Below are 24,315 nucleotides of genomic sequence, written 5' to 3' on the forward strand. Positions count from 1 at the left end.
TTGATAGTTTATTTTGCTGTGCAGAAGCTCTTTAGTTCAATTAGATCCTATTTGTCAATTTTTGCTTTTGTTAAAATTGCTTTTGACATCTTCTTCATGAAATCTTTGTCTGTGCTTTTATGTCCTAAATGGGATTGTCTAAGTTGTTTTCCAGGCTTTTTATAGCTTTGAGTTTTACATTTAAGTGTTTAATCCATCTTGAGTTAATTTTTGTATATGATGTAAGGAAGGGGTCCAGTTTCAGTTTTCTTCATGTGGCTAGCCAGTTATCCCAGCAACATTTATTGAATAGGCAGTTGTTTCCCCATTGCTTGTTTTTGCCAGGTTTTTTGAAGATCAGTTATTTGTAGGTGTGCAGTCTTATTTCTGGGTGCTCTATTCTGTTCCATTGGTCTGTGTGTCTGTTTTTGTACCAGTACCATGCTGTTTTGGTTACTGTAGCCCTGTAGTATAGTTTGAAGCCAGATAGCATGATGCCTCCAAATTTGTGTTTTGCTTAGGATTGCACTGACTGTTTAGACTCTTTTTGTGTTCCATATGAATTTAAATTTTTTTTCTAGTTCTGTGAAGAATGTCAGTGGTAGTTTAATGGGAGTAGCATTGAATCTATAAATTGTTTTGCATATTGTTGCCATTTTAATGATATTGATTCTTCCTACCAATGAGCATAAAATATTTTTCCATTTGTTTGTGTCAGCTCTGATTTCTTTGAGTGGTGGTTTGTTCTCCTTGTGGAGATCTTTCAGTTTCCTTGTTAGCTGTATTCCTAGGTGTTTTATTTATTCATTTATTTATTTTTTTGTGGTAATTGTGCATGAGAGTTTGTGATTTGGCTCACACCTTGACTATTGTTGGTGTATAGAAATGTTAGTGATTTTTGCACATTGATCCTGAGTTGTTGCTGAAGTTGTTTATCAGCTTAAGAAGATATTGGGCTGAGACTATGGAGTTTTCTAGATATAAGTTTATGTCATCTGCAAAGAAGGATAGCTTGATTTTCTCTTTTCCTATTTGAATACTTCTTTCTTTCTTTCTTTCTTTCTTTCTTCTTTCCTTCCTTCCTTCCTCCTTTCCTCCCTTCTCTTTCTTTCTTTCTCTTTCTTTCTTTTCTTCTTTCTTTCTCACTCTCTCTCTTTTCAGATTTCTTTCCTTCCTTTCTTTTCTTTTCCTTTCTTTCTTTCTTTCTTTCTTTCTTTCTTTCTTTCTTTCTTTCTTTCTTTCTCTTTCTTTATTTGTTTCCTGATTTCTTGCTTTCTTGCTTTTTTCTTTCTTTCTTCCCTTTGCCTGATTGCTCTGGCCAGAACTTCCAATACTATCTTTAATAGGAGTGGTGGAAGAGGGCATCCTTGTCTCATGCCAGTTTTCAAGGGGAATGCTTTCATCTTTCACCCATTCATTACGATGTTGGCTGTGGGTTTGTCATAGATGGCTGTTATTATTTGGAGGTATGCTCCTTCAATACCTAGTTTGTTGAGAGATTTTAATGTAAGGTGATGTTGAGTTTTATTGAAATATTTTTTCTAAATATATTGAGATAATTATGAGGTTTTTGTCTTTATTTCTGTTTATGTGAATAACCACATTTATGAATTTGCATATGTTGAACCAACATTGCATCCCAGGGATAAAACCTACTGGATTGTGGAGGATTAACTTTTTAATGTGTTGCTGGATTTGATTTGCCAGTATTTTATTGAGGATTTTGACATTGATGTTCATCAAGAATATTGGCCTAAAATTTTCTTTTTTGTTGTTGTTGTATCAGCCAGGTTTTGGTGTCAGGATAATGCTGATACCAGTTAGTTAGTAGGCTATCTATTACTGACTCAATTTCAAAAGTAATCAGGAGGAGAAAGAGAGAGGGTATGGTAATCCACATGTTGTAAGAGAAAAGGAGCAGGTAGGAGAATAATCAATTATATTTTTGTCTTGTTCTCAGTAAATAGGCACTTTACATAAGATCATGTGAACATGGCATAGCTGCCTATGGAGATATTTTACCTTTCATCTGTAGCTGTCTGCTTAAGAACAGAAGGAAAGTAGTTTCCTGCATGACTCAGCTTTCAGCTTATTATGATTTTTCTTTGGCATAGTGAATTGAATTCTCCGGTTTTTATTTCCCTGTCACATATCTTTTGGGGTATTTTTCAAAATTGTAATTTTAAAATATGCACCCTGAAGATTCTGATAGGAAAAAAGTCCCTCCTCCTTGCATTTTTGAAATAGTTTCATCAGGAATGGTACCAGCTCTTCTTTGTTCATCTGGTAGAATTCAGCTATGAATCCATCTGGTCCTGTGCTTTTTTTAGTTAGTAGGCTATTTATTACTGACTGTATTTCAGAACCCATTATTGGTCTGTTTAGAGATTTAATTCCTTACTGGTTCAATTGTGGGAAAGTGTATGTGTCTAGGAATTTATTTATTTCTTCTGTATTTTCTAGTTTATGTGCATAGAGGTGTTCGTAATCTCTGAGTTTTGTTTGTAGTTCTGTGGGGTCAGTGGCAATATCCTCATTGTTTCTAACTGTGGTTTTTTTTTTTTTAAATTTTCTCTCTTTTTCCTTTATTAGTCTAGCCAGAGTCTATCTTTTTATTATTTTTTAAAATAAAACCAACTCCTGAATTAGTTCATCTTTTGAATGTTTTTTTTTTTTTTTTTCTGTCTCCAACTCCTTCAATTCAGCTCTAATTTTAGTCATTTCCTATCTTCTACTAGCTTTGGAATTAGTTTGCTCTTGGTTTTCTAGTTCTTTTGGTTGTGATGTTAGTGTGTTGACTTAAGATATTTCTGACTTTTTGTTGTGGACATTTAGTGCTATAACTTTTTATATAAACATTGCCTGAATTGGGTCCCAGAGCTTCTGCTATGTTTTATCTTTGTTCTCATTAGTTTCAAAGAACTTCCAAATATATGTCTTAATATCATTATTTTCCCAAAAGTCATTTAGAAGTCATTAAATTTCCATGTAATTGTATGGTTTTGAGTGAATTTCTTAGTCTTGATATTTAATTTGATTGTGCTGTGGTTTGAGAGATTCTTTGTTATGATTTCAGTTATTTTTCATTTTCTAAGGAGTGTTTTATTTCCAATTATGCAATTAATTTTAGAGTAAGTGCCATGTGACAATGAGAAGAGTATATATGCTGTTGCTTTTGAGTGAAGAGTTCTGTAGTTATCTAACAGGTCCATTTGATCAAGTGCTGAGTTCAGGTCTTGAATATTTTTGCTAATTTTCTGTTTCAATGACCTGTCTAATATTGTCAGTGGGGTATTAAAATCTCCCACTATTATTGTGTGGGAGTCTAAGCCTCTTTGAAGGTCTCTAACGACTTGCTTTATAAATCTGGGTCCTACTATGTTGGGTACATATATATTTAAGATAGTTAGCTCTCTTCTTGTTGAATTGAACCTTTTACCATTATGTAATGGCCTTTTTTGTCTTTTTTGATCTTTGATGGTTTAAAGTCTTTTTTGTCAGAAACTAAGATTGCAACCCCATCTTTTTTATGTTTTCTATTGTCTTGGTAAATTTTCCTCCATCCCTGTATTTTGAGCCTATCAGTTCATTGCATATGAGTTGGGTCTCTTAAAGACAGCATAGCAAGGTCTTGGTTCTTTATCCAGCTTGTCACTCTGTATTTTAGCTGGGGCTTTTAGAGCTTTTACATTTAAAGTTAGTGTTGATATGTGTGGATTTGATTCTGTTATCATGATGTTAGCTGGTTATTTTGCAAACTTAGTTTATGTGGTTGCTTTATATTGTCACTGGTCTGTATACTTCAGTGTGTTTTTGTAGTGGTTGGTAATAGTCTTTCCTTTCCACATTTAATCCTTGTTTCAGGAGCTCTTTTAAGGCACGTCTGGTGGTAAGAAATTCCCTCAGCATTTGCTTGTCTGAAAAAGAACTTATTTCTTCTTTGCTTATAAAGCTTGGTTTGACTGGATTTGAAATTTTTGGTTAGAATTCTTTTCTTTATAAAATGTTGACTATTGGCCCCTAATCTCTTCTTGCTTGTAGGGTTTCAGCTGAGAGATTTGCTGTTAGTCTGATGTGCTTCCCTTTGTAGGTGGCCTGGCCTTTCTCTCTAGTTGCCTTTAACATTTTTTCTGTCGTTTTGACTTTGAAGAATCTTATAATTATGTGTCTTGGGGATGTTTTTCTCATGGTGTACCTTACTGGAGTTTTTTGCATTTCCTGAATTTGAATGTTTGTCTTTGCAACTAGGTTCAGGAAGTTCTCATAAATGATATCCTGAAATATGTTTTCCAAATTGATTCCAATGTCCCCATATCATTCAGGAACACAGTCAGTCACAGATTTAGTCTCATTACATAATCCCATATTTCGTGGAGGTTTTGTTCATTCCTTTTTTTTTTTTTTCCTGTTTTTGTTTCATTGTCTTATTTCAGAAATCTAGACTTCAAGCTCAGTGATTCTTTTCTCCACTTGGTCTCTTCTGCTATTAATACTTGTGTTCACATTATGAAGTTATGTAGTGTGTTTTTGAGCTCTATCAGGTTGGTTACACTCTTTTCTCTATTGACTATTTTGTCTGACAGCTCCTGCAATGTTTTATTATGACTTTTAGCTTTCTTGCATTGGTTTACAGTGCACTCCTTTAGCTCAGTGTACTTCATTTCTATCCAAATTCTGAATTCTAATTCTGTCATTTTAACTGCCTCAGCCTCAGCCCGGTTCCAAACCCTTGCTGGAGAGGTGATGCAGTCATTTGGAGGAAAGAGTTTACTCTGGCTTTTTGAGTTTTCAGCATTCTTGTGCTGATTCTTTCTCATCTTGGCAGGCTTATTTACCTTCAATATTTGAAGTTGCTGGCTTTTGTATGTTTTTCTTCCTTTAACAGTCTGTGCACTTTTCTGTAGGGTTGCTGTGGTATACTGGGGTTCCACTTCAATGCCTAGTCACCTCAGATTTTCCTGTACCTGCAGGTATCACCAGTGAAGCCTGTGAAGCAGCAAAGATGGCAGTCTGCCCTGTCTTCTAGGAGCTGTGTCACAGGGAGGTACGGACATATTGCTGGCTCAAAAGCACTGTAGGAGATGGCTGGAGACCCTGGTTGGGAGGTCTTGCCCAGTCAGGAGGAATGAGATCAAGAACCTGCTTTAAAAAGTGCTTTGACCATGTTTTCATAGACAAGCTATGCTGTGCCGGGGGACCACTTCAGCTCATGGTCACCTCAGACACTCTGAAGCCTGAAGGCTGGAACAACTACATTGTCCAAACAGCAAATATGACAGCATCTACAGAAATCATTTTATTTGAGTTATGTAGCAAGAACCCAACTTAAGCAAATATAAAATTTACAACTAAGTCACTATTTGGATATTAATGTGTATGCTAAACTGATTTGTTCATGGGCTAGTCAGCTATTCATATGACCTTTACAATTTTCTGAATTCTATTTTTTGGTTAAAAAAAGAAAACAAGCTGATAGTTATCACTTTCCAAGAAACATTTGATTTAAATTCTTATGCCTTCAATATCTCATGTAAAATGCCAGTTTCATTACTACTGTAAGTAAATATGTATAAAACAGAAAGTATCTGAGACAAGTCTCAATCAGTTTTGAAGTTTATTTTGCCAAGGTTAAGGATATGCCCAGAAGAAATAAACATGCAATCACAGAAACAGTCTGTGGTCTGTGCATTTCTCCAAAGATGATTTTGAGGACTCCAGTATTTAAAGGGGAAAAGTAATCTGGAGGGGAAAGAGAGAGGGTATGGTAATCCACATGTTGTAAGAGAAAAGGAGCAGGTAGGAGAATAATCAATTATATTTTTGTCTTGTTCTCAGTAAATAGGCACTTTACATAAGATCATGTGAACATGGCATAGCTGCCTATGGAGATATTTTACCTTTCATCTGTAGCTGTCTGCTTAAGAACAGAAGGAAAATAGTTTCCTGCATGACTCAGCTTTCAGCTTATGATGATTATTTTTCTTTGGCATAGTGAATTGAGTTCTCAAGTTTTTATTTCCCTGTCACATATCTTTTGGGGTATTTTTCAAAATTGTAATTTTAAAACATGCACCCTGAAGATTCTGATAACAAAAGATATGAGACAAAATTTGTACTTTTTAAAAGTCTCTAGGTGATTCTCTTAGCAGTCCAATTAGGGAAAAACTGATTAGGGACTCTATACTAAACCAGACTTACAAAAGAGAGATGCTAAAGCATTTGAAGACTCTATAATAACAAAATTTAAAAAATATATTTATTTCAAGTATCCAATACTGACTACAGAGGATAATACACTTATTTCTAGAACTCATGAGTATACTTTTAGAAATCTTATAAAAGACTTTTATGTTTTGGTGTCCAGGCTGTGTCATTTGGTCACAGTTAGCTGGCATAAAAAATATGTAGACTTATAGGTTCTTTTTTGTTTTTATTTATTTATTTTTTTGAGACGGAGTCTTGCTCTGTCACCCAGGCTGGAGTGCAGTGGCGCGATCTCGGTTCACTGCAAGCTCCGCCTCCCGGGTTCACGCCATTCTCCTGCTTCAGTCTCCTGAGTAGCTGGGACTGTAGGAGCCCGCCACCACGCCCGGCTAATTTTTTGTATTTTTTTAGTAGAGACGGGGTTTCACCGTGTTAGCCAGGATGGTCTCGATCTCCTGACCTCGTGATCCGCCCGCCTTGGCCTCCCAAAGTGCTGGGATTACAGGCGTGAGCCACCGCGCCCGGCTAGACCTATAGGTTCTTTAAAAAAAATTCCAAAGAAGTGGGTGGGCAGAGGGTAGTAAGTTATTCACTGATAATGTCTCTACTAATGCCCACTCATGATGGCTAAAGATACATAGATTTTGAACTTACACACACACACACACATAAGCACACAGACACACACACACACACAAAGACACACCACCCTTCTCCCACAGTATCTTCTGCTGAATATTCTCTGTATCTTCATTGGTACTTTGATTATAAGCCTATTTTCCTGCACTTTCCAGAATATCTTGAGTTTAGGATTTTGTTTTCCTGAATTATCCATAAATCTACTAAACATAACCTTATTGGCTTTTTTTTTTCTAACATAACTCTAACATCTTATTTTACTCCACAGTTCCCTACAGATATTCCTATAATTTTACTTTACCAGAATTATTTTGTCTTCTTTTCCCTTGAAATAGCTCAATAACTTTTTCATCAATAGACTCTTTGAGTTCACAACTCTCTTTAATCACTATCAGTTACTTCATCCAACTTCTCAGTCTTACTAAAGAAAAATAAATTACGCTGGAAAAATTAATAGCTGCTGCCACGCTATTACTTACAAGTCTGCCACACAAGGTAAATAAAAAAATGTTATAAATATTCTGAAACCAAATATGTTAGAAGTTTGGGGTGTACTTTGGTTTTACACAGTGCCCAATAAAAATGATATTTCTATTTCTGTGAAGTGAATATACTTTTCGATTATCTACCTCATTGTCATTTACTTAACCAACATTCTAATTTTCAATTTAGGAAAGAATAGAGAGATTCTTCAAGAATAGAGCTGCCTATCAAAGAGGAAATTATAAAGGGTGCCACCCAAATCTACCTACTTTACAAAAATAGCTTAATTACAATTGACATAAGCTCAAAACAAATATTCAATTGAAAGCATTTTAAAAAACTAAGTAAAAAAATTATTGTACTTCTTAAAAGAAATATCTTGGGCCACAGTTCTTTGTTTGAATGCATTATAAGAGAAATAAACTGAAAAATCCAGATATTTTATTTCATCTTACAATACTCATGCAGTTACTTGTTACTTTTATTGATATAGATGACATTCTAAATTATAAATGACCATCAACTTAAGCTACACTTAATGTCATGAGAATTCTACTTATCTAGTTAAAAGATAATTCCTGATGTAAGAGTATTCTGAACTAGTTTTGAAAACTTCAATAAATGAGAAATAATCTCCAGATAATTCTTGTAAAATTATCAAATTTCTTTCCTTAGCTCACTAAGAAGAACATACATTCCAAGGACTTAGTAAATTAAATTAAAAATAACTTTTTCTGGGACTGTTTCTTTAAGTTTTACTGGTCAATAATGTCACCATTCTTTATATTTTATTTTATTTTAGTAGGCAGAGTCTTGCTCTATCACCCAGGCTGGAGTGCAGTGGCTCCACCTCGGCTCACTGCAACCTCCGTCTCCCAGGTTCAAGCGATTCTCGTGCCTCAGCCTCCCGAGTAGCTGGGACTACTGGCACATGCCACCACACCTGACTAATTTTTGCATTTTTTTAAGTAGAGACGGGGTTTCACGATGTTGGCCAGGCTGGTCTCAAACTCCTGACCTCTTGTGATCCGCCCTTCTTGGCCTCCCAGTGTGCTGGGATTACAAGCGTGAGACACCGTGCGTGCCAGGCCTAACAGTGTTCCCATTCTCAACTCATAAATCTGGTTTATAAAAGTCAGTCAGATACTTTTCTAGACCATATAAATGTCAGTCACAATATTTATCAAAATGATCGCTCACTTTAAATTTAGCTGTGGTACAGACTATGAACCACTTACACTTAGTTTGACAGAGCAGATGTGAGGATCAATGTTTATCTTCATAATTATGTCATAAAGTTCTTACATCTCAAAGACTGTGTGCTTACATTCACAGAATTCTAGAACTCGACATGTATAATTCCACAGATTTTCTTTTCCAACTGATGTGATGTAACAAGAGGAGCAACAAAAGAAAAATCCCAAGATAATCACGTAATTATGTTAGGAGAGATTCTCAGTTTGATCTAATCCTGTCTAAACAGGCTGAAAGAAGTTAGTCACTCAGAATTATATAAAAGGCTCCATGGAGGTATGTAAAACAATCTGTGCAGATTTTTTCAACCTCTTGTTGTGCCACCCAGGATATATGAAGAGTTAAATTTGAATGTCACTGTGAACTGTTTCTTCAACTTTATCTTCTTAGGAAGTTTTGTGGTTGTTTAGGATGGGGGAGAGAACTTAAAGAAATAACAGGAACTTAAGAAGAAATCACTTATACAGGGGCACCTCACTTAAAATTGCTGAGCAATTTAAGCATAAATATAGGGCATAGCTATAGACAGATAGAAAGACCAATAAATTGATCAAATCAATTATATATATTTATACATACATATATATACATATACATAAGTAGATTTACAATGTCTTTCACATTATATGCAGATATTAACCATCAAATCCTTGTTATGTAGAAAGAGTGACCACAAAAGATGCACCGATTTATTTAATGTCTAATTCAGTAAATAAATACTCATCAGTTTCCATGCATGTGCCAGGCCTTCAGCTAGATTTTTAAAAAATACAATGCTGAATCAAATAATTAAAATTCATTCTTTTATGAAGAATTGCATTTTCAAGACAAAGGACTTAGAGAAATGAAATAGCACAAATGTGTGCCTGTGCAGACATGCATTAATTGGTGAAATAAAAATATTAAATATATAATATACTAGGCACACTAGGGTGTGAACTAAATAATTGTATTAAGTGTATGTAATGTATATTCTGTGTGTGTATGTGTTTGAGCATATGTCTGTCTGTATGCATGTATAAATATTTAATATATATGAACAGTACATGGTATTTTCTACCTATGTCATGGTTTCTATCAGATAGTGACAATTCCAGTGAAGAAAAATAATACCAGAGGGCCAGGCACGGTGGCTCACGCCTGTAATTGGGAGGCCGAAGTGGGTGGATCACCTGAGATTAGGAGTTCGAGACCAGCCTGACCAACATGGTGAAACCCTGTGTCTACTAAACATACAAAAATTAGCCAGACGTGTTGGCAGGCGCCTGTAGTCCCAGCTCCTCGGGAGGCTGAGATAGGAGAATTGCTTGAACCCAGATAGTGAGGAATAAGTTGCTGTGGGTTTGAGGGTTTGCTAGGTTTATTTAGAATAGACAGATAGATCTTGATATGACATAATCTGATCCCAAAATTTGGTAGATGTTTCACGTCCATTAGGGCAGTGTGGACAGTTAGGTGCTTTGACTTTTGCCTTGAATGATACAGAAAACCATTGTAGAGTTTTGAGAAGAAAAAGGCAATTCATCTTATGCATAATGTGAAAAGCCCTCTGCTGCAGTGAAGAGAAAAGATTATAGAGGTAAATGAGCAAACAGAGAAAGCTGTTGGGGACCCCTGTAATAAATGCACTAGCCCAGGGATGCCAGTGGCTTGGGGAAGGTGGCAGCTTTATGAATTTTTCATATCTTTATAAAAGTCTCAATTCTTCATGGCACAGTCTTGTGCTATAAGCTCTCATTTCACATCATGCATGTTTCCTCAATTCCCCATTTTAAATCCATATACTAAGATATTTTTGTTTCTCTTAAACATATGATATTGAGGTACATTATCTTTATGAACTACTTTATATATCCATATATATTTAGACTATATTTTTAATTATATTTCTAAGTGTTCAATTATTATGTAATAATTATAGAATATTTAGAGATGAGGGCAAATGAAGATCACCTTTAACTCTACCATTTGAGCCTTTGCGTTCTTTTGTTTTGAATACATACATGTATATATGTGTATGATTATGGTCACCATAAAAATAGATTGTTGTCTGATTTTTGCACACACAGGAAAATTTATATATGCTTAAATATGCCTAAATACTCATTATGTTTTAAAACATAATTTTATTATTTAGTAAAGAATAAAATACATATATAATAAAATTATTATTAATTATTTTAATCACCAATTATTTACTGAGTACTTAATATAGACAGGGCCTCTTCTTTGCACTTAGAATACATCAGTTAACACAGCTAGGAAAAAAAAGTGGCTGCATGCATAAAACTTATGTTCTGTGGCAGGAAGTAACTGATAAATGATAATAAATAATAAATAATTGTAACATTATGATAGAAGGTGATAATTTTCATGGGAAAATATAGAACTACATAAAAAGGATTTAAAAAGAGGCTGAAATAAGCCCCTAGGTTGGCCTCATTGAGAAGAGATTGCAGTTAATTTTTTTTCATTATAATAAAGAGCTATATGTATCTTTGTTCATAATTTTTGTCTAAACCTCTGAAATTTTTCTTGGATGCATTCCTAGAAAGGGAATTAATGGGTTTAAGATAATATTTTTAAGCATTGTCATTCTATAGCCAAATAACTATACAGAACTATATTTTAAAGCAATTTATGCACATACCAGCAGAGTTCAAGTTATTATTTCAATGTTCCATGCTACTAATATTTAACAAAATCAAACAATAAATTTTCCAATTTCTTTTTGTTTTTTCATTATTGTTATTTTTGTTTGTATTTCTTGAATTGTTTGATGCACCGCCCCCCCTTTAAAGATGTTAAATCATTTACTGTTTCAATTTATTATTTGTGTGAAAGGCTATTGATATTCTTTGTTTGGCTTGTCTATTTTATTTTTCTACTTTTTGTGTTCAACTGTATGCATGTTTTAATAATGATATTCTAGGTTTGATACACATGATAAAATATTTTTTCTCATTTTTACATTCCTTTGTAAGAAATTTTGGGAAGCTGATCACACATATTTTTATATTTTATCAAGTCTCTAAATTCTTCTCATTGAATTTATTATATTTCTTGTGTAGGAATCTGTTTATAGACTAAAGTCAAACAATCACATGTATTTTCACCTAGAATTTATTGTTTCTCTTCCTCCTGCTTTATCTCCTTTTTTATTACTATTCAACTCTTTAATATACTTTCTATTTAATTTGAGACAATATGTTAGGCACTGATCTAGCATTATGTTTCCCCAGATAGGAGTTCACATGTCCCATAAACATATTATCTCCAGTGATTTATTATAATTTTATCGTGATAAACCATCTTGTGAAACAATTGTTTCTCTACCATATATCCTGTTTCATTAATAGAAGGAATCATCCTTGAGCATTCTAGAATATTAAGACAAGCAAATAATACATTATTAAAATGTTGCATGTGTATAATATGTTTTGATATAACAGTAAATAATCCAAATACCCAAAGTTAAAGAATTTTTGCTTCTTTTCTGAAATTTTATATAATGTAATATAATCAGATTTTTAATTTTAACTAATATTTTAGGTAGGTAGGGGTATATGATTGCCAATTTAATTTGAACTTTTTTACTTTTTAACCATTTTTCTTATATATTTATGTTCTTATTTATCATTCATGTATCTTTGTTAAAGGATTCAAACATTTGTTTTATTGTTGAGTTTTCTTCTTCACTGAGTTTTAAGTATAACTTAGATGTTCTGTACACAATTTCTTTACCCATTTATATTTGAAAACATCCTCTCACAGTTTTGCTTGGTTCTTAAATGCATTAAGCCTCTTTTGAAAATGAATTTTTAGGAAGGAGGAGCCAAGATGGCCGAATAGGAACAGTTCGGGTCTACAGCTCCCAGCGTGAGTGACACAGAAGACGGGTGATTTCTGCATTTCCATCTGAGGTACCGTGTTCACCTCACTAGGGAGTGCCAGACAGTGGGCGCAGGTCAGTGGGTGAGCGCACCGTGCGCCAGCCGAAGCAGGGGCGAGGCATTGCCTCACTCGGGAAGCGCAAGGGGTCAGGGAGTTCCCTTTCCAGGGGTGACAGAGGGCACCTGGAAAATCGGGCCACTCCCACCCTAATACTGTGCTTTTCCGACGGGCTTAGGAAACGGTGCCCCAGGAGAGTATAGCCCGCACCTGGCTCAGAGGGTCCTACGCCCACGGAGTCTCGCTGATTGCTAGCACAGCAGTCTGAGATCAAACAGCAAGTCGGCAGCGAGGCTGGGGGAGGGGCGCCCGCCATTGCCCAGGCTCGCTTAGGTAAACAAAGCAGCCTGGAAGCTTGAACTGGGTGGAGTCCACCACAGCTCAAGGAGGCCTGCCTGCCTCTGTAGGCTCCACCTCTGGGGGCAGGGCACAGACAAACAAAAAGACAGCAGTAATCTCTGCAGACTTAAATGTCCCTGTCTGACAACTTTGAGGAGAGCAGTGGTTCTCCCAGCACGCAGCTGGAGATCTGAGAACGGGCTGACTGCCTCCTCAAGTGGGTCCCTGACCCCTGACCCCCGAGCAGCCTAACTGGGAGGCACCCCCCAGCAGGGGCAGACTGAAACCTCACATGGCTGGCCAGGTACTCCAACAGACCTGCAGCTGAGGGTCCTGTTAGAAGGAAAGCTAACAGAAAGGACATCCACACCAAAAACCCATCTGTACATCACCACCATCAAAGACCAAAAGTAGATAAAACCACAAAGATGGGGAAAAAACAGAGCAGAAAAACTGGAAACTCTAAAAAGCAGAGTACCTCTCCTCCTCCAAAGGAACACAGTTCCTCACCAGCAATGGAACAAAGCTGGATGGAGAACGACTTTGACGAGCTGAGAGAAGAAGGCTTCAGACGATCAAATTACTCCAAGCTATGGGAGGATATTCAAACCAAAGGCAAAGAAGTTGAAAACTTTGAAAAAAATTTAGAAGAATGTATAACTAGAATAACCAATACAGAGAAGTGCTTAAAGGAGCTGATGGAGCTGAAAACCAAGGCTCGAGAACTATGTGAAGAATGCAGAAGCCTCAGGAGCTGATGTGATCAAATGGAAGAAAGGGTATCAGCCCTGGAAGATGAAATGAATGAAATGAAGCAAGAAGGGAAGTTTAGAGAAAAAAGAATAAAAAGAAACGAGCAAAGCCTCCAAGAAACGTGGGACTATGTGAAAAGACCAAATCTACGTCTGATTGGTGTACCTGAAAGTGACGGGGAGAATGGAACCAAGTTGGAAAACACTCTGCAGGATATTATCCAGGAGAACTTCCCCAATCTAGCAAGGCAGGCCAACATTCAGATTCAGGAAATACAGAGAATACCACAAAGATACTCCTTGAGAAGAGAAACTCCAAGACATATAATTGTCAGATTCACCAAAGTTGAAATGAAGGAAAAAATGTTAAGGGCAGCCAGAGAGAAAGGTCGGGTTACCATCAAAGGGAAGCCCATCAGACTAACAGCAGATCTCTTGGCAGAAACCCTATAAGCCAGAAGAGAGTGGGGGCCAATATTCAACATTCTTAAAGAAAAGAATTTTCAACCCAGAATTTCATATCCAGCCAAAGTAAGCTTCATAAGTGAAGGAGAAATAAAATACTTTACAGACAAGCAAATGCTGAGAGATTTTGTCACCACCAGGCCTGCCCTAAAAGAGCTCCAGAAGGAAGCGCTAAACATGGAAAGGCATAACCGGTACCAGCCACTGCAAAATCATGCCAAAATGTAAAGACCGTCGAGACTAGGAAGGGACTGCATCAACTAACGAGCAAAATAACCAGCTAACATCATAATGACAGGATCAAATTCACACATAACAATATTAACCTTAAATGTAAATGGATTAAATGCTCCAATTAAAAAACACAGACTGGCAAATTGGATAAACAGTCAAGACCCATCAGTGTGCTGTATTCAGGAAACCCATGTCACGTGCAGAGACACACATAGGCTCAAAATAAAAGGATGGAGGAAGATCTACCAAGCACATGGAAAACAAAAAAAGGCAGGGGTTGCAATCCTAGTCTCTGATAAAACAGACTTTAAACCAACAAAGATCAAAAGAGACAAAGAAGGCCATTACATAATGGTAAAGGGATTAATTCAACAAGAAGAGCTAACTATCCTAAATATCTATGCACCCAATACAGGAGCACCCAGATTCATAAAGCAAGTCCTGAGTGACCTACAAAGAGACCTAGACTCCCACACATTAATAATGGGAGACTTTAACAACCCACTGTCAACATTAGACAGATCAACGAGACAGAAAGTCAACAAGGATACCCAGGAATTGAACTCAGCTCTGCACCAAGCAGACCTAATAGACATCTACAGAACTCTCCACCCCAAATCAACAGAATATACATTTTTTTCAGCACCACACCATACCTATTCCAAAACTGACCACATATTTGGAAGTAAAGCTCTCCTCAATAAATGTAAAAGAACAGAAATTGTAACAAACATCTCTCAGATCACAGTGCAATCAAGCAAGAACTCAGGATTAAGAATCTCACTCAAAACCGCTCAACTACGTGGAAACTGAACAACCTGCTCCTGAATGACTACTGGGTACATAACGAAATGAAGGCAAAAATAAAGATGTTCTTTGAAACCAACGAGAACCAAGACACAACATACCAGAATCTCTGGGATGCATTCAAAGCAGTGTGTAGAAGGAAATTTATAGCACTAAATGCCCACAAGAGAAAGCAGGAAAGATCCAAAATTGACACCCTAACATCACAATTAAAAGAACTAGAAAAGCAAGAGCAAACACATTCAAAAGCTAGCAGAAGGCAAGAAATAACTAAAATCAGAGCAGAACTGAAGGAAACAGAGACACAAAAAACCCTTCAAAAAATAAATGAATCCAGGAGCTGGTTTTTTGAAAGGATTAACAAAATTGATAGACTGCTAGCAAGATTAATAAAGAAAAAGAGAGAGAAGAATCAAATACACGCAATAAAAAATGATAAAGGGGATATCACCACCGATCCCACAGAAATACAAACTACCATCAGAGAATACTACAAACACCTCTACGCAAATAAACTAGAAAATCTAGAAGAAGTGGATAAATTCCTCAACACATACACCCTCCCAAGACTAAACCAGGAAGAAGTTAAATCTCTGAATAGACCAATAACAGAAGCTGAAATTGTGCCAATAATCAATAGCTTACCAACCAAAAAAAGTCCAGGACCAGATGGATTCACAGCTCAATTCTACCAGAGGTACAAGGAGGAACTGGTACCATTCCTTCTGAAACTATTCCAATCAATAGAAAAAGAGGGAATCCTCCCTAACTCATTTTATGAGGCCAGCATCATCCTGATACCAAAGCCTGGCAGAGACCAAACAAAAAAAGAGAATTTTAGACCAATATCCTTGATGAACATTGATGCAAAAATCCTCAATAAAGTACTGGCAAACAGAATCCAGCAGCACATCAAAAAGCTTATCCACCATGATCAAGTGGGCTTCATCCCTGGGATGCAAGGCTGGTTCAATATACGCAAATCAATAAATGTAATCCAGCATATAAACAGAACCAAAGACAAAAACCACATGATTATCTCAATAGATGCAGAAAAGGCTTTTGACAAAATTCAACAATCCTTCATGCTAAAAACTCTCAATAAATTAGGTATTGATGGGACGTATCTCAAAATAATAAGAGCTATCTATGACAAACCCACAGCCAATATCATACTGAATGGGCAAAAACTGGAAGCATTCCCTTTGAAAACTGGCATAAGACAGGGATGCCCTCTCTCACCACTTCTATTCAACATAGTGTTGGAAGTTCTGGCCAGGGCAATTAGGCAGGAGAAGGAAATCAAGGGTATTCAATTAGGAAAAGAGGAAGTCAAATTGTCCCTGTTTGCAGATGACATGACTGTATATCTAGAAAACCCCATTGTCTCAGCCCAAAATCTCCTTAAGCTGATAAGCAACTTCAGCAAAGTCTCAGGATACAAAATCAATGTACAAAAATCACAAGCATCCTTATACATCAATAACAGACAAACAGAGAGCCCAATCATGAGTGAACTCCCATTCACAATTGCTTCAAAAGAGAATAAAATACCTAGGAATCCAACTTACAAGGGATGTGAAGGACCTCTTCAAGGAGAACTACAAACCACTGCTCAAGGAAATAAAAGAGGATACAAACAAATGGAAGAACATTCCATGCTCATGGGTAGGAAGAATCAATATCGTGAAAATGGCCATCCTTCCCAAGGTAATTTACAGATTCAATGCCATCCCCATCAAGCTACCAATGACTTTCTTCACAGAATTGGAAAAAACTACTTTAAAGTTCATATGGAACCAAAAAAGAGCCCGCATCACCAAGTCAATCCTAAGCCAAAAGAACAAAGCTGGAGGCATCATACTACCTGACTTCAAACTATACTACAAGGCTACAGTAACCAAAACAGCATGGTACTGGTACCAAAACAGAGATATAGATCAATGGAACAGAACAGAGCCCTCAGAAATAATGCCACATATCTACAACTATCTGATCTTTGACAAACCTGAGAAAAACAAGAAATGGGGAAAGGATTCCCTATTTAATAAATGGTGCTGGGAAAACTGGCTAGCCATATGGAGAAAGCTGAAACTGGATCCCTTCCTTACACCTTATACAAAAATCAATTCAAGATGGATTAAAGACTTAAATGTTAGACCTAAAACCATAAAAACCCTAGAAGAAAACCTAGGCATTACCATTCGGGACATAGGCATGGGCAAGGACTTCATGTCTAAAACACCAAAAGCAATGGCAACAAAAGCCACAATTGACAAACGGGATCTAATTAAACTAAAGAGCTTCTGCACAGCAAAAGAAACTACCATCAGAGTGAACAGGCAACCTACAAAATGGGAGAAAATTTTCGCAACCTACTCATCTGACAAAGGGCTAATATCCAGAATCTACAATGAACTCCAACAAATTTACAAGAAAAAAACAAACAACCCCATCAAAAAGAGGGCGAAGGACATGAACAGACACTTCTCAAAAGAAGACATTTATGCAGCCAAAAAACACATGAAAAAATGCTCACCATCACTGGCCATCAGAGAAATGCAAATCAAAACCACAATGAGATACCATCTCACACCAGTTAGAATGGCAGTCATTAAAGTGTCAGGAAACAACAGGTGCTGGAGAGGATGTGGAGAAATAGGAACAGTTTTACAGTGTTGGTGGGACTGTAAACTAGTTCAACCCTTGTGGAAGTCAGTGTGGCGATTCCTCAGGGATCTAGAACTAGAAGTGCCATTTGACCCAGCCATGCCATTACTTGGTATATACCCAAAGGACTATAAATCATGCTGCTATAAAGACACATGCACATGTATGTTCATTGCGGCATTATTCACAATAGCAAAGACTTGGAACCAACCCAAATGTCCAACAATGATAGACTGGATTACGAAAATGTGGCACATATACACCATGGAATACTATGCAGCCATAAAAAATGATGAGTTCATGTCCTTTGTAGGGACATGGATGAAATTGGAAATCATCATTCTCAGTAAGCTATCACAAGAACAAAAACCCAAACACCGCATATTGTCACTCATAGGTGGGAATTGAACAATGAGAACACATGGACACAGGAAGGGGAACATCGCACTTCGGGGACTGTTGTGGGGTGGGGGGAGGGGGAAGGGATAGCATTGGGAGATATGCCTAATGCTAGATGACGAGTTGGTGGGTGCAGCGCACCAGCATGGCACATGTATACATATGTAACTTACCTGCACATTGCGCACATGTGCCATAAAACCTAAAGTATAATAATAATAATAATAATAATAATAATAAAGAAAAAAAGAATTATGAATTAACATTTATTTTCATGATGTTAGTGAATTGGCCTATCATACGAATATTTATCTTAAAAAGTTAATGACGTTCTTTGTCATGAAATCATTAGTGAATCCATCATGGATTAAAATAATTGCTATTTTTTAAAAAGTTTTTGTAAAAAATCCTTTTAACAATGTTTTGAATTATTATCTGTTTTAAATTATAAGAGACATGGAAATAAATGTAGAATTATAAAACTAAAAAAAAAGAAAATGAATTTTAAATAAATATTTATACATTGAATTTATCTTCATTCTAAATTATAGCTCATGCCCTTTGAGCATTATTTTAATCTTTCCTGATTCAATGTCACAACATTTGTTTGTCCATTTTGTGCCTGTGTTCTTCCTCAACTTTTGAAGTTGACCACTTATATTTAGGTTTATGATTTATGTTTTAAGACTTAAAACTTTTTCTGTTTTTGATGTGGACTCCAATTACTTCAATATTATTTGTAGAAAACTATAATTTTCTCGTTCATTTCCTTGGGATCTTTGGCAAAAATCAATTGACTGTATATGTGTTTATTAATTTTTGTACTTTCTATTTCATCCCATGCTTCTGTATGTCTGTCCTCCAATACCACACTGTCTTTGTGACTATACTTTATAGTGAGTCTTGAAGCAGGAAAAGTAAGTCCTCTATGTACTTCTCTTTAGTAAATAAAAAAATAAATAAAAAAGCTATTCTACTTTCTTTATAGTTCCAAAATCAGTTTAGAATATCCCTGCCAAGTATAATTGGAGTAATTTACAATCTCACCAACAGTCTGGTTTGGTTTTCTTCACATTCTCATCAACACTTTTTATCTTTCATCATTTTGGATAGTAGCCATTCTGACTTGTGTGACTATCTCATTGTAGTTTAATTTGTATTTCACCAATATTTAGTGATGTTGATTATTTTTTCATATATCTGTTTTCCGTTTGCATTTAGGAGCAGCTTCCTTTGAGAAACATCTATTTAGGTGCATTGACTACTTTTAATTGAGTCATTTGCTCTCTTGCTCTTGATTTGTTCCACAGAAAACTGTAGGGAGGTTCCTTAAAAACCTAAAAATAGAATTACTATATGATCTAGCAACTCTACTTCGGAGTCTATATCCAAAGGATTTCATAAACATAAATATGTTGAAGAGCTATCTGCACTTCTATATTCATTGCAGGATAGTTTACAATAGCCAAGTTATGGAATCAAACCAAGTTTCCATAAACAAATGAATGGATAAAATGTGATACACACTCACACACTCTTTATATGTAGTATATATATACACACATGTGCACACACACATGCACACACACACAACACACACAATGGAATACCATTAAATCTTTAAAAAGAGAGAAATCCTATCATTTGTGACAACATTGATGAACCTGAGGACATTATGCTAAGTGAAATAAGCCACTCACAGAAAGACAAATAGTACCTGTTTTCACTTATATGAGGAATCTTAAACAATTGAACTCATGAAGGCAGTGACTAGAATGATTATGATCAGAGGCTGGAGACTGGGGAGAATTGGGAGATATCAAAGGGTATGGTGTTTTAGTTAGACAGGAGAAATAAGTGATAAGTATTTGAGGTGATGATATAGCAATTACCTTGATTCAATCATTTCATATTATACAGGTATCTGTTTTAAAAATTTAAAAATACGTAGCATAGTGAGACATCATTGGAATTTAATAAAGCTAGCTACTAAGCTTTTTAATAAGGCTTTAGTTAAACCTGTATAAATTTCTGGATAATTGAAATCTTAACATTATTGAATCTTTAGTTTCCTTAACATATCTTTCCATTTATATAGGCCTTCTTTAGCTGTCAATAACGTTTCATAGAATATCTCAACAATCTATATTTTGGTAAATTTAGCCATACATACTACATGTTTTTGATGTTATCGTAAATGATACAATTTCCAAATGCTTATTGCTAGTAAAAGCAAATATCATTGATTTTCTTTAATAATCTTGTGCCTGTAGCTTTATTAAATTTATTTATTTGTTCCAATGGTGATTTTGTATATTCTTCAAGATTGCCTGTACACTCAGTTCTGTCATAAGTTATCTGTAAAGAGAGTATTATTTCATCTCTCCTTATCTGCGTGCTTTTTGTGTCTTTTTTTCATCTTTATTACACTGGCTGGGGGCTCCAGTAAAATGTTAAAATAGGGGTGGTAAGAATAAACGTTCTTGCTTTTTCCAGGTATTACAGGAAACTTAAATCAGTTTTTCACCATTAAGTTTAATGATAATTGCAGGCTGTTTGCAAATCCCTGTATTGGTTTGCTAAGGTTGCTGCCAAAAAGTATCACAGAAATTTATTTTCTCACAGTTCTGGAGGCTAAGAAGCTGAATTCTAGATGTCACCACATTTGGTTACAGCTGTGAGGGAAGGATCAGTTCCAGGCTTCTCTCTTTGGTTTCCAGGTGGCTTTACTCTCTTTGTGCCTTCACAAGGTTTTCCTTCTGTACGTGTCTGTGTTTCAATTTTCTCTTCTCATAAGGACGTGAATCATATTGGAATATGGCCCACCTGAATGAACTCATTATAACTTAATTATCTCTGTAAAGACTCGATCTCCAAATATGATTACATTTGGGGGCACTGAGGATTTGAATTTCAACATATAGAATTCAGGAGAGGCAAGCAGTTTAGCCCATAATGACGCCTTTATTAAGTTAATACATTTATAAGACTATGTTTATGAATGATTGTTGCATTTTTATCAAATGCTTTTTCTCTGTATCTATTGAAATGATTCTTTGGATTTTCTTTAGTAGCCTATCTGCATGCTGAATTATGATAAATGATTTTCTAATATTTAAACAAAGCTCACTTTTTGTAATTTACTATCTGTATTTAATATTGCCGGATATGACTAGCTAGGATTTTGTTGAAGATTTTGGTGTCTATTTCCTTAGAGATATTATTCTTTAGGTTTCTTTCTTTTTATATATTTTTTCGGTTTGGTAACAGAGTAATGCCGACCCTGTAAAATGAGCTGCAAAGTGTTTCTTCTTAACTTGTATAGAACTGATTTATTTCTTTCTTACATATGTAGTAGATTTTTAGCAGTGATAGATTTTGGCAGTAGTAAATTTTTATCTTGCCTTGGAAATTTTTAGGGAAACATTTTAACTATAAGTAAATTTTATTAATCCATAAATAACCCTTCTGTTTATCTATATTTTTCTTAAATTACCTATGGTAGTTTTACTGTGTGTCAAAAATGGAAAAGTAAGTCAACAGATGTTCTAGAAAAAAATGAAAGTCTGTCCTTCAGGCCTTCTGTGGACTAAATATTTGTATATCCCCAAAATTCATATGTTGAAAGGCTAATTCCCAATGTGATGATATTTAGAGGCGAGGCCTTGCAAAGTAGTAGTTCACAATTAATATTCTTATAAGAAAAGGGTAGACGTGTGCTCTCTCTGCACCCCACAATAAGGACACAGAAAGAAGAGGCCCATCTGTAAACCAGGAAAAGGGCCCTCATCAACCTGAGCTCTGCCAACACACTGAACTTGGACTTCCCAGCCTCCAGAATTGTGAGAAATAAACGTGTGTGTGTGTGTGTGTTTGTGTGTTTAATATCCAGTATATGATAATCTGTTGTTGCAGGCTGATCTGACTAAGACAAGGTGGAGATGAAGGCTGGGGAAGCATTTGTTGAGAGAGTTTTGTCCTTTCATTTCCTCTCCAAGCCATATTCCAACATATCTAAGAATGTTAAAAGAATTCCTGGAGCTGAGATGTTTTGCCCCACCTCATTTTGAGGTTATGCAAGGGATTCCTCAAAGTTGCCCTTGAAGTATCCAAGTACTGTCCAATACATAAGCAAAGACAGAAAGCCTGTGTTATTTTCTTCAGACATCTTCCTACCATAGAGGTTTTGTTTGACTTCAGGACATATGAGAGATATCTAGTCACTTGCTCTCCTTAAACACTAAGGTAATAACCACAGGTTCACATTTTGTCTCACTAGAAAGTATTAGAGATGCCAAAGTTTTCCTCCTAGCATAGAAAATGCATTTTCATTTTCTGAGCTTACTATCTATGATCCCATAAAAGTAAACAGTTAAATAATTTAGTTCAAAAGATACAAATTATTAATTCCGTGTGGTAATTATACATTCTTTACCTTTAATAAGGTGTGTGTATATAACTGGCTATAGTGAAACAAATTTCAGAGGCATGGGCCAAAAATAAATATCACTTTATTTTTTTTCATGAAACTTAATATTGAGTTTTTATACCTAAGTCACAGTTTTTCTAAACTTTTATAACATAGTAATATGTGTACAAAATATTTTTAGCTAAAGCTTAATATTTTAATTTTTGAAATCATTATTTGAATTTTAAAGAGATTGCATCATTAAAATCAATAATTACATTTTAAACAGATAAATGTAAACAAAATTTGAACTCTGTTTGTTTGTGTTTAATAGTATACAAGAAAATAAGGCCGGGTGCGGTGGTTCACGCTTGTAATCCCAGCACTTTGGGAGGCCGAGGTGTGCGAATCACGAGGTCAGGAGATCGAGACCACAGTGAAACCCCGTCTCTACTAAAAATAAAAAAAATTAGCCGGGCATGGTGGTGGGCGCCTGTAGTCCCAGCTACTAGGGAGGCTGAGGCAGGAGAATGGCCTGAACCCAGGAGGCGGAGCTTGCAGTGAGCCGAGATCGCACCACTGCACTCCAGCCTGGGTGACAGAGTGAGACGTCATCTCAAAAAAAAAAAAAGAAAAGAAAAGAAAATGTCATCTGTACATCTACAAAAAGCATTTTTTAACCAATAGAATATAATGTTGCTCTCAAGATATATATTTAGTGTAATTCTAGAATCATATAAACAAATCATTCTTTGAAGCTTGAAAACATCACTACTACTTGCTTTTGGTTTTACATTTTCAAGTTGGAACTTCCAAAATACTTTTAACACAATTAAAATTCTCTCCATAAAGCAGTAGAGAGTTGATGTTATAGGCTGTAAATAACAATTTTAGAAAAGACTCTAGCAGAGATACAGCGTGAAGAATTATCCTTAAGAATGATATTTATGCTTTATCTGTATTGCCTGATTCTCAACACGTTTTAATTCATTTCATTTTATTTTAGACACAATCTGATAATCTTCCACAGAAGTATTTGACAGTCTCCAAAGCAATTACTGAGAACTGCTTTTGGACTCTTTAAAACATGTTTAGTAAACAGAGTAATGGAGTATTTCTGGTCTTTCTTTTTAGGTGTCCTATATTTAATTACATTTCTAATTTCTTATCAAAGTTCATTTTTCTTTATTTTTTTATACAGGCCTTATATATAATTTTTATATTATATTTTATGTTATTTCCTTAACAATTGATAATGACAATAATTGACATTATCAATAGTGTCAATAAATGTTATTGATACTGTCAATTTTTGACATTATCAATCATTAAAGAAATAACATAGAAATACAATCAAACAAAGAGTCGTAGGATTTTAACTCACAAATAATAATCCTGCTCTGATATTCCTTTTTTTAAAATAATTTACCCATAAAAGTTTAACTAACTTAACCTAAATTTGTTTTGTGAAATACTGATATCTGCATAATGATATAAAAATATTAAATAATACTTGATAAAACAATAAACTCCTATTGATGTATTTCAGCTGTAATTTTATCTATGAAAATGTAAAGATATTTATTTTTACTCATATTTCATGCTTCTATAAATAACAGCCATCTTATAATCAATATGTGTAATCATTTTTATCTGAATATATTTTATTAAACAAAACCATGTCTCAGAAGTAACATTATCTTAGAATTAAAGTAATATGTCCCTAAAATA

The 24,315-nt window shown here is 35.3% G+C and overlaps 2 long non-coding RNA genes across 4 annotated transcripts in view; both read left to right on the forward strand.

The window, feature by feature from the left end:
• The first annotated feature begins 4,883 nt into the window (after positions 1-4,883).
• LOC129035638 (uncharacterized) lies at positions 4,884-5,649 on the forward strand. The gene is made up of 2 exons (XR_008502255.1): positions 4,884-5,023; positions 5,154-5,649. It is a non-coding gene; the product is annotated as an uncharacterized LOC129035638 (long non-coding RNA).
• A 3,011-nt stretch (positions 5,650-8,660) lies between these two features.
• LOC129035639 (uncharacterized) overlaps positions 8,661-24,315 on the forward strand; it is a 103,496-nt gene continuing 87,841 nt past the window's right edge. The window contains exons 1-2 of one of the 3 annotated variants that reach the window (XR_008502259.1): positions 8,661-8,835; positions 12,385-12,526. This is a non-coding gene — a long non-coding RNA (uncharacterized LOC129035639). The remainder of the gene's footprint in view (positions 8,836-12,384; positions 12,527-24,315) is intronic. The other 2 variants (XR_008502260.1, XR_008502257.1) reach the window with 2 other exon arrangements.

This window comes from Pongo pygmaeus, chromosome 3, assembly GCF_028885625.2.
Source record: "Pongo pygmaeus isolate AG05252 chromosome 3, NHGRI_mPonPyg2-v2.0_pri, whole genome shotgun sequence".
NCBI lineage: Eukaryota > Metazoa > Chordata > Mammalia > Primates > Hominidae > Pongo > Pongo pygmaeus.